Source organism: Pantherophis guttatus, chromosome 12 (assembly GCF_059756535.1).
Source record: "Pantherophis guttatus breed Tessera chromosome 12, ASM5975653v1, whole genome shotgun sequence".
Lineage (NCBI taxonomy): Eukaryota > Metazoa > Chordata > Lepidosauria > Squamata > Colubridae > Pantherophis > Pantherophis guttatus.
This window is the reverse complement of record NC_142074.1, coordinates 1,510,889-1,521,847: the sequence shown is the minus strand read 5'-3', so window position 1 is coordinate 1,521,847 and position 10,959 is coordinate 1,510,889. Positions and strand designations below refer to the sequence as shown.

Below are 10,959 nucleotides of genomic sequence, written 5' to 3'. Positions count from 1 at the left end.
TAGTCTAGTGCATATGAAGGCACCTCTGTGAGTCATGATAGTCTGTGCCTCCGCAGTAGCACCGTCTACCGGCAGTTGCTGGTATGCCTGCGCAAGATAGAGTTTTGCGAAAATCTTGCCAGGGCCCAGCGAATGGAGTAAATGGTGCACTATTGGGACAGGATAAGCGCTCTTTTGGAAAGTCTTATTAATCGTGCACTTATAATCACCGCAGATGCGCATAGACCCGTCAGGCTTGATGGGTGTCACAATTGGGGTCTCCCATTTGGCATGATCTATTGGAACTAACACCCCCTGTTTAATGAGTTTGTCCAGTTCCAAGTCAATCTTTGGCTTTAGTGCAAAAGGCACTCGTCTAGCCTTACGTATGCTTGAGGCTACATTGGGGTCTAGGTTAAAAGAGATAGGGGTCCCCACATACTTGCAGAGCCGGTCGTTGAACACCTTTTGGAACTCTTGCATCAGGTCGTCCCTCAGGCTGCTGCCACTTGCGCTGTGTACTCCGGTAAATCCCATTCCTAGGGCCTTAAACCAGTCCAGGCCCAGGAGGCTCGGTAAGGTTCTGCTGACCATGGTGAGGGGTAGCTTCTTCCAGTATTCTCCATACTCAACCTGGAACATGCTCACTCCTTCCACAGGGATGCGGTCCCCTTGGTAATCTCAAAGCTGTATCCGCTGGGACTGTAGTTAACTCCTTTTCAAACCGGGTATAGCCGTTTTCAGGGTGGCCCAGGACATGATGGATAGAGATGATCCAGTGTCGATCTCCATTTCACATGGGCTCCCCTCTATTTCCACCGTGGTGTGGACCTTCTTCTCAATGGTTGCGCTGGCTTGGCCTATCCTGGTGCTTCAGGTCTTGTGGTTTTTGAAACTTGCGCCTTTTTTCAGGTCGCCATCTTGGTTGGTCCTCTTGTGCCACTCCGGCTCTGATTGTCTGGATTCATTCCTTGGCTTGCAGCTGGATAGTAGACTTGCCCAGCAGACCCGCCAAATGTCCTTTTTTGTCGCAACGTCTGCAAATGGCATCCCTGAATTTACAGGTCTGTCGTTGGTGGGACCATCCGCAACTCGCGCAGTTCTCGCGATGCTCCTTCTGCTCGCATCTGTGCCTCTCTGTTTGGAAGACGTCTTCATCGGACTCTTCCTCGCTGTCGGTCTGGGTCGCCTCACGGTGCACCGGTGTCGATCTTGGTGCTGCTTGCGATGTCGCTGGTCATTGCAGGGCCTCCGCAGCCTTGGTGGAGGACTCATGTGCTCTTGCTTCATCAAGAGTGATGTGTAGTGTCAGGTTAGACCTGGCGAGCAGTCTCCTCTGTAGGCAAATATCTCTAATGCCACAGATTAGTTGCTCTAGGAGCGCATCATCCAGGTTTCGGTACTCGCAGTGCGTCGTGACCTTACATAGGGCGGCCATATAAGTGCTGATCGGCTTTCCTTCTTGCTGCAATCGTTGCCAGAACTCATACCTCTGGACGAATTTGGATGGTACCGGGGCATAGTGTGGCTTGCAAAACCTGCCATGATACCGTCTGGACCAGGGTCGGTTCAGATAATGACTCCGCCATGTCGAAAATTGTTAGGGAATGGGGTTGAGGGGTCCCCCGGACCTGGAACCAGCTCATGAGCAAACGCACTAGGACTGAAATAAATCTGACAGAGGAATCTTGTGTAAAAATATAATTTACTTTAAAATGTTTAAAAAGCACTATGTCTTTAAGAAAACACATTAAAAACAAAGTCTTATCTTGATTATCTAAGGCTATCTCCCTAGATTCCTCTCCACAATACCGAAACAGTTCACAAGAGAATAAAGCTAACATGAAGATAAGCAGCTTCGGTGTCGATACATCATCGAGGTAGTAGAAGGGCGGCAGCACAAACTTCACAGCTAAAAGTCACCTGAAGTAAAAACAGTTCAAACAGCAAATGTAGCTTGAAGTTTGTGGGAGGAAGAATGTCCAGCAACAGCAGTTCCAATGATAGCTTGCGTGCTTCAAAACAGCAAAAGGCAAGCATCCGTAGGAGTATCTCTGCAACAGCGTCTGGAGTCCTTATCTGTGCTTCTCCTCCCATCTGCGACGTTGCGCTGAGCTCTGCATGCAGCTTCCAGCATGAGCTCTTGCATCTAGGCCTAAAACAGCGTTTAGGCCCAAGTAGCAAGCAAAAAGATCCTTACTTATATGGGGAGTTAACCTGCAATTAACTAGGGCGGGGAAGGCTTGCAGGTAATTGCAAACAGGAGATGGCTTGATTGAAACCATACTGTTTGTGACTGATCAAGTAGCCACAGCAATCCTGAAAACACTTGTGACAAAAATCTCTGGTCCACAGTGGCTCAGGAAGAGGGCTCTTTTCCTGTTGTCAGAGAGGCCCTGTAGATCGCTGGACTCCAGGAAACACTCGAACCGAGCCATGTACGACCCCCACTTCTCTCTGGCTGGGTCAAAAGGCATTGGCGGTACATAAGCAGACATCCTGCTTGGGTAGTCCTGCTTGGTACTGGGCTCGTCCATCTGGCTGAATCCATTGTTGTCAGCTCTTTTTCGGCTTGCTTCTCATTCACCTCGATCCCACCTTCGTCACCAATGTTAAGTTGGGTAAGTGAAAAGGCAGAAGCAAGGTCTTCGGTAACAACAGCTCCTTAATGTATGGTGTGAATTCAGTGAATGCTACAGCAACACAGCTCCCTTTATATACCTTGCTGGCCAGGGCGCTGACCAATCACAATTGACCAATTACCGTTTAAACTTCCTGCCAAAACTATATACATTACACAGAATACTAGAACAAGCACAGTTCCAGCACCTGAGATTTTGAGTGTAGATCCAAGAACATCTGCTGCAGCAGTTAGAGCTGAATTGGGAATTTATACAATTCATCCACTATCCAAAATCAAAGCATGTAACCTCTGGCACAAATGAAATGGAGACTGATAGACTCCGCAGTTACTAGAGCAGATAAAATTACAATCACAAATCTCCTGGATCACTAAATTGACAAATTGTATAAGTAGCTGTGGCCTTCCTGTCTCTTGGGTAACAGGGGAACAAGCTAAAAAAAGAGCTGCCCAAAGAATTAAGGATATAGAAGCACAAAATGACATGGCTATTCTTAGTAAACTGGGTAACTTGAAATGTCTGAGCAAATACAAATATACTTTTCAAATAGACAGCTATTTAAAGTTAGCATTGCCAAAACATTTTAGGGAGATATTTACATGAGTGAGATTCGAATAGCTTGACACAATGGTCAGATACGGGAGATTCCACTCTATACCTTAAAATGGATGTCTCTGCATTTGCAGAGTGGCAGAGGTAGAAGACCTGGCTCTCATCCTATGTGATTGCTGCCTGTATAAGAGGGTGAGGGACTTTGCTCTATATACCAGACAAATGACCCATTGGGATCCCCATATCAAAATGACTTACCTTATGTGCAGCCAGAATTTGAAAACAACATTTGATTGGTGTAGATGGCAGGGGTGACACTGAAATATAAGTTTATCATATTTTATTTATCCATATATTATTTTATTCTATTCCAGACTCATTTTAAATTGTATTTTATTCCAATTCCATTTTAAATTGTTTTTATCGGATTTTAGTAATAATTTGTGTTTGGAACTCTCCACTTTGATTTGGCCCATGGGCTAATCAATAAACTAACATAACCTTCAGGTTTCATAGGAAAGATTTAAAAAGATTGAAAATTATTTGTGTATCATTTTGAAAACACTTTTTATCCACTTAGTTATCATACCACCCCTCAGGTTTCTAATCACATCGCAAAATTGTTTGTGAGTCCTTTACAGGAATCCAGTTCTATCACCAGTGTTCCCACAATCTATTTACGAAGTGTAATGATATGTGAGAATGACTTTTGCGATGAGGGGAAGAGAGGCTGCCTAGGAAAGGATCAGATAAGAGGGGAGAATCCTGCAGCTGCATAATGGGAGAAAAAGAAACTCAGAAAGGATCCTGGCTAACTTTTCAGGCTGAGAAAAGAGTTGGTGGGAGATTTGTTCTTTCAGATTTACAAAATTTTGTTAATGTCGCATTACAATCAAGTAGAGTTAGCACATCTGGAGGTGTTTTCCATCAGGATGACCAGGGAGAAGATTAGCCTGACAGATTTCTTCTTGATAAACCCATGCTTTCTGGGAATCAACCTGTTGTTGTGTTATTTCTGCTATTTTTTTTGGTACTTAAAAGGTCCTTAAAAGGACCGTGGGGTTGTGTGTGAAGCCAGGAGATCCTCGCGGATGTCTGGCTACCAGTGCTTCTGTTACTCATTTAGCACCACCCAGGAGGCACGGGTGGCTTAAGGATTGCCACGGACGCGAATAACTTTGCCTCCCAACCTGTTGTTTTCAAAGGGTTTATGAATAATCTTTTTTTCCTCTGTTCATTTTATTTTTCATATGCTCCAGAATGTTCCCTATCATTGACCAATTGTGTCAATTATATTTTCACTATATTTTGTCAGTATAAACTTTTCTCAAAGTTTTTTGTTCACTTATGAAGATAATGATAATATTTGTATCCTAATTAAGCATATTTGCAGATCAGACAATTGTAGAAGAAAGATTCAATGTGGGATAAGAAACAAAAAAATTTCTGCTTTTCAAGTTCCTGGATGTTCCCATTCTAGTTTCATCCCTTTCTGGAGAAGAATGAATTTTGGAATATTTCTGACATTGAACTGTATTTCGACCAAAATGGAGAGATAACAGCAGATATGTACATTGAGAGCACCTTGGTTCTCCCCAAGGAGGATCTCAAGCAAGGGGTTATGGGGTATTTTGAAAGACAGACACTTACCATCAGAGGTGGTCTTCTTGCATGGCTAAAGTATGTCAATAAGGTGAGATAAATTTTGGTGTCTTTTCTCTGTTTTCCAAAGCCTGAGGTCCCATTTCAAGTGGGCAAAGCCTATAGTCTCCAGGGTGGTTGGCCTTCCATGCTAGTTGGTGTCATCTAATGGAAGTTCTTCAACAGACGAGACCTAAGTGGGATGGCTTTGCCATGTTTTATGGAAATCTTTCAAGATCTTACTGGTCAGAGGTTTCTTTCTTCATCATAGTTTTATTCTACATTAAAAAATCAAATGGAATAAAAGTTTCTTAAATTTTTTACAGTAAACTTTATTCTAAACTTTATTAACATGAATATATTATCATGCTTAAATCTTTTTTCAATTCCATACCTCTAGACTTTATTAAATAGAAAAATACTTTATTATAATATTAAATTCCAAAAGCAAAAGGGAAGAATTAAATGAGAGAATCTGCCAGTTGTTATACCTCCTGCATCTGTTTAGAAGTAGTTAGAGATTTCATATTTACAAGAAGACCAGAGGCTACTTGTCTCCATCCATGAAAGGTTCCAGACAGAACTCGGGACTTTTCCTGTCTCCCTTGCACACGGCTCGGCCGAGGCCCTGGTAGAGACCTGGGATAAGGCGGCTGCTGGGGCCTTGGATCAAACTGTGCCTTTATGGCCTTTGACCTGGAGCGGATCCCGGGTTGCCCCCTGGTTTACTGAGGAGCTCCGGGAGATGAAGCGCCGGAAAAGACACCTAGAGTGCTGTTGGAGGGCTAGCAAGTCCAAATCTGATCGAATACAGTTAAGAACTCATATTCAGTCCTATCTAGTGGCGATAAAAGCGGCAAAATGCTTGCACTTTTCTGCTCTTATTGCATCCACAGACAATCACCCGGCCACCCTGTTTAGGGTGACTCTCTCCCTTCTTAATGTGGGAGTAAGGGTTGATCCTTTGCAGGGTAAGGCTGAGGAATTTGCTCAATACATACAGGATAAAATTGCTCAGATTCGGAAGAGCCTGGACTCTGAGTGGGCAGTGTCCGTTGAGTTGATGCGGGCTGGTCCTGAGTATGTTATCTGGGATGAGTTTGAGCTTGTGACTCCTGATGATGTGGACCAGATTGTGGGTAGCAGCAGACTGCCACGTGTCTGCTGGACCCGTGCCCCTCCTGGTTGGTCTCGACCTCCCGAGAGGTTGCACGAGGCTGGCTCCAGGCAGTAATTAATGCTTCATTGAGAGAGGGAATCTTCCCCCCTGTCTTGAAAGAGGTGGTGGTGAGAGCCCTCCTCAGGAAGCCTGCCTTGGATCCAGCTCTCTTTAAGAACTATCGCCCAGTTTCTAACCTTCACCTTATGGAGAAGGCAATTAAAAGCACAGTGGTGCGTCAGCTCCCACAATTCCTGGATGAAGCGGATTACCTGGACCCACTTCAGTCCGGCTTCAGGCCTGGTCACAGCACGGAAACGGCATTGGTTGCATTGATAGATGATCTCTGGTGTGTCTGGGATAGGGGCTACTCCTCTGTCCTGGTCTTACTTGACCTCTCAGCAGCTTTTGATACCATCGACCATGGTATCTTACTGCGATGGCTAAGGGGGTTAGGAGTGGGAGGCACTGTTTTTCAGTGGTTCTCATCCTACCTTTTGGATCGTACGCAGTTTGTGCTGGCAGGGGGGCAGAGGTCAACCCCTAGGCCCCTACCTTGTGGGGTGCCACAGGGGTCGATTCTCTCACCTCTCCTGTTCAACATATACATGAAGCCACTGGGTGAGATAATCCAGGGATTCGGAGTGCGGTATCATCAATATGCTGATGATACCCAACTTTTCATCTCCACCCCACATCACCCCAACGATGCCCTTGACGTGATGTCCCGGTGCTTGGAGGCCGTACGGGTCTGGATGGGAACGAACAGACTTAGGCTCAATCCCAATAAGACCGAGTGGCTGTGGTTACCAGCACCTCGTTTTGCCCATTATGTTCCATCGCTATCCCTAGGGGGGGAGGTGTTGACCCCCTCAGAGAAGGTACGCAATTTGGGAGTTCTCCTAGATCCACAGCTTAGCTTGGAAGATCATTTGACTGCTGTAGCCAGGGGGACCTTTGTCCAGGTTCACCTGGTTCGCCAATTGCGTCCCTTTTTGGACTGAGATGCCTTATTCACAGTTGCTCATGCCCTCATCACCTCTTGTTTGGACTACTGCAATGCACTTTACATGGGGCTGCCCTTGAGGAGCACTCGGAGACTTCAACTGGTGCAGAATGTGGCCGCGCAGGTTGTCATGGAGGTACCTCAGTGCTCCCATGTCACACCACTCCTTCACGGTCTGCATTGGCTCCCGGTTGTCTTCCGAGTGCAATTCAAGGTGCTGGTGATCACATTTAAAGCCCTACGTGGCCTAGGACCAGAGTACTTGCGAGACCACCTCCTGCCACCGGTAGCCTTCCATCGCCCGGTTCGCTCCCATAGAGTTGGCCTCCTCAGGGTACCTTCGGCTAGACAATGTCGACTGGTGACGCCTAGGGGGAGAGCCTTCTCTGTGGGAGCCCCTACCCTCTGGAATACGTTACCCCTGGAGCTCCGGATAATTCCCAACCTCCGAACCTTCTGCCGGGCCTTGAAGACCTGGCTCTTCCAGCGGGCGGGTCTGGGTTGATTCTAAACTGATTTTAGTAGCTTTTTAAATTCTTAAATCTTAAATTTGAATTTGTATTCCCACATTTAACCTTATTTATTGGATATTGATTTAATTTGTCTTTTAACTTTTGTATTTTCTGTTTCTTATTGTTGTGAGCCACCCTGAGTCCTTCGGGAGAAGGGCGGCATACAAATCCAATCAATCAATCAATCAATCAATCAATCGATAAATAAATAAATTTCTACCTCTGTTTTCCATGGACAGAGAGTCCTAACATCTTTTCTTTCGCATTCCTTTTCTTCTGCTTAGTCCCTGCCTCAGTCCAAATGTGTGGAAAGTTGTCATCCTGGATTTGTCAAGAGGGCTCGAGAAGGAGAGCCAGTTTGCTGCTACGACTGCGTTCCTTGTCCGGAGGGGACCATCTCCACCCAGGAAGGTGGGCTACACTGAGGAAAATGGGAGGCTTTTTGGAACTGGATCCATCCAGAACCTTTTCATGAAAGTGCAAGTTAAAAGACAGATTGAAGCACACCTGGTTTTTTTTTTTTAACCTGCACAATTTCTTATCTAAAAGGAATTAAATCAAAAAGATTTTGAAGGAGGAGCTGAGAAGAGGTGTGAGGAGGAGGTGGCAGACTGGGCAAGCTTTACTAATAGCAGAGGAAACATCTCTTCTGCTTTTTAGTTTGGATATGTGCTGCTCAGTTTACCTTTCTAGGAACATCTGAGTTCTTTGAAACTTGATAAATTGTTTTAGGTCCACCTTCTGAAAGACCTTGCAATCCACTGTATATTTTCCTCCCCTTGAGGATCACTGAGAAGGTGTCATTGGTCCATAATGTGGTGCTGTGGATAGTAATGGGGGGTACTCATTACACAAATAATCTCCAGTCATGTAGATCAATCAATCAATCAATCAATCAATCAATCAATCAGAATAGAGCTGGAAGGGACCTTGGAGGTCTAGTAGTCCAACCCCCTGCTCAAGCAAGAGAACCCTTACTATTTCTGATAACTGGCTGTCTACTTAAAAATCTCCACTGTTGAAGCACCCACAACATCTGAAGGCCAGCTGTTCCACTGGTTAATTGTTCTCATTGTGAGGAAGTTTCTCCTTAATTCCAGGTTGCTTCCAAATGTTACAGGATAGTGTAGGTATCCTCCAAGTCCAGTATATTAACTGCCATGTGGCAGGACTCAGTATGTTTGCCTAAAAAGATTATATGATTCATTATTAACATCTAATAATGTAGGTTCCTATGAAGATTATACACATTACACAGGAAATAATTAACATCCTATGACTTCCCTCAACTTCATATACCTAGCTACACTTTAAAAATGTATATCCTTCTTATGCTCTTTTTAATGAAATCAAAAATGGAAAATGCCCATGGTATCACCTGATATCCAAAGAAGGTATTTCTTGTAAAATAAAAGGACAGAATATTAAAGAATGTTGCTTTTTGGTTTCTCAGATACAGAAAAATGCACCAAGTGTCCAGATGATAAATATCCAAATGAGGACAGAGTCCAATGTATCCCCAAAATTGTAACCTTCATGTCCTATGAAGAACATCTGGGCATTATCCTGGTCTCTTTTGCACTACTCTTGTGCCTAACCACAGGCCTTGTTTTAATCATCTTCATTGAATACCGAGAAACTCCCATTGTCAAAGCCAACAACCGGGACCTCTCCTACATCCTCCTGGTCTCCCTCCTGCTTTGCTTCTTGTCATCTCCTCTCTTCATTGGTCAACCAAGGAAAGCCACCTGCCTTCTCCGACAGATGGTTTTCAGCTTCAGCTTCTCAATTGCCATTTCTTCTCTCTTGGCCAAAACCATCATGGTGGTGCTGGCCTTCCTGGCCACAAAACCAGGAAACCGAGTGAAGAGATGGTTGGGGAAGAGCTTGGCCAACTCCATCATCCTTTCTTGTTCTGCAGTCCAAATTATCATCTGCTCCATCTGGCTGGGAGTTTCTCCCCCATTCCCTGACTCTGACCTCCACTCCCAGCCTGGAGAGATCATCCTGCAATGCAATGAAGGGGCCGTTGTCATGTTCTACGTCACCCTCAGCTACATGGGCTTCCTGGCTGCCATCTGCTTCACGGTGGCTTTCCTGGCCAGGAATCTGCCTGGGGTCTTCAACGAAGCCAAGCTGATCACCTTCAGCATGCTGGTCTTCTGCAGTGTCTGGGTGACTTTTGTGCCCACCTACCTGAGCACCAAAGGGAAATACATGGTGGCTGTGCAGGTCTTCTCCATCCTGGCCTCCAGTGCTGGTCTGCTGGGCTGCATCTTCATCCCCAAGTGCTACATTATCCTTCTGAGGCCAGACCTGAACACAAAGGAGCATCTCACAGCCAGAACAAGTGTAAAAACATGATATATAAGACCATTATGATATTGCAAGTATTGTTAAAGTTTTTTTTATTTTAAAAAAGATTTTATTTCCACCTAGGCAGTAAGCAGGAATTAAGGAAAAAATATACTTATATGTTTCTTGCAACTCCCTTCCCTTTCATCTCAATAAATCTTGCTGAAGAGAACTCTGAGGTCAATGAACCTGACACTGTATAGAAAAATCATTTGAGCCATTGTTCTTACTGACAGAGGGCTAAAAGTGTCTATATGTGGGAGAGAAAGAGAGTAGGAAAAGAGATAAGAGGGAAGCTGTGGGAACCAACTTCAAACATGCTGCATGTTAACCTCCACAAGAACTACTGGAATGCCAGAATGAGCTGGAATGCCACGTTTGACTTTCTCTCAGCCAGGAAGCAAATCTTCATTTGCTGATTTCCTGATAAAGCCCTCTTTGCAGAAAGTGTTGACCACAAATGTCTTCTGGGATTTCACTTTGGAGTTGTTTTTACTTAGTTGTCTACCTCTTAAGAACTTCCCACTCTATTTTTTATTTCTTTCTTCACCCAGAGAATTAACAATATCCAATGATATTCAGGCCCTTTTATTTCCCACTCTACAATTTCTACCTGAAGCATTTTCTCTGCTCCTCTTCCAAGCCTGTCATGTCTGTGAAGCGCTGGACTAGATGTCCAGAGAAAGGGGACCTTGTGACTCTCCCCAGGAGGAGGTTGAAGGGATCCTGTCTAAAGGCAGCTGCATCATTTAACCGAATGGTCTGGGCTTTGGCAAAGGGTTAAATGCTGCGTATTCATCCAGGTCCAAGAATGGGACGAATAAGGGTGGGAGCATCTAAGTTACCAGGATTTTAAATCCATGGAAGGTATTTTGCTTTCCAAACACAGAGATTGCTGATCAATTAGCAATGAATTTGAAGTTTCGGAATGGCTTCCGATTGCAAATGAATCCCTTTGTAAACTCCATTTTAAGGAGATAAGAAAAGCTCTGATGGATCAGACCAAGATCAGTCTGAGATTCACAGTGACCACACAAATTCCTCTGGTTCTCCCACAAGCAGAAGGCAGAGATTTATGGCTTTGCTCAACATGGAACAGGTGTTTCCCCCCGA

General features: G+C 44.7%; 1 pseudogene; it reads left to right on the top strand.

The window, feature by feature from the left end:
• The first annotated feature begins 6,581 nt into the window (after positions 1–6,581).
• Positions 6,582–10,670, top strand: LOC148112193 (uncharacterized; annotated as a pseudogene).
• Positions 10,671–10,959: the final 289 nt, after the last annotated feature.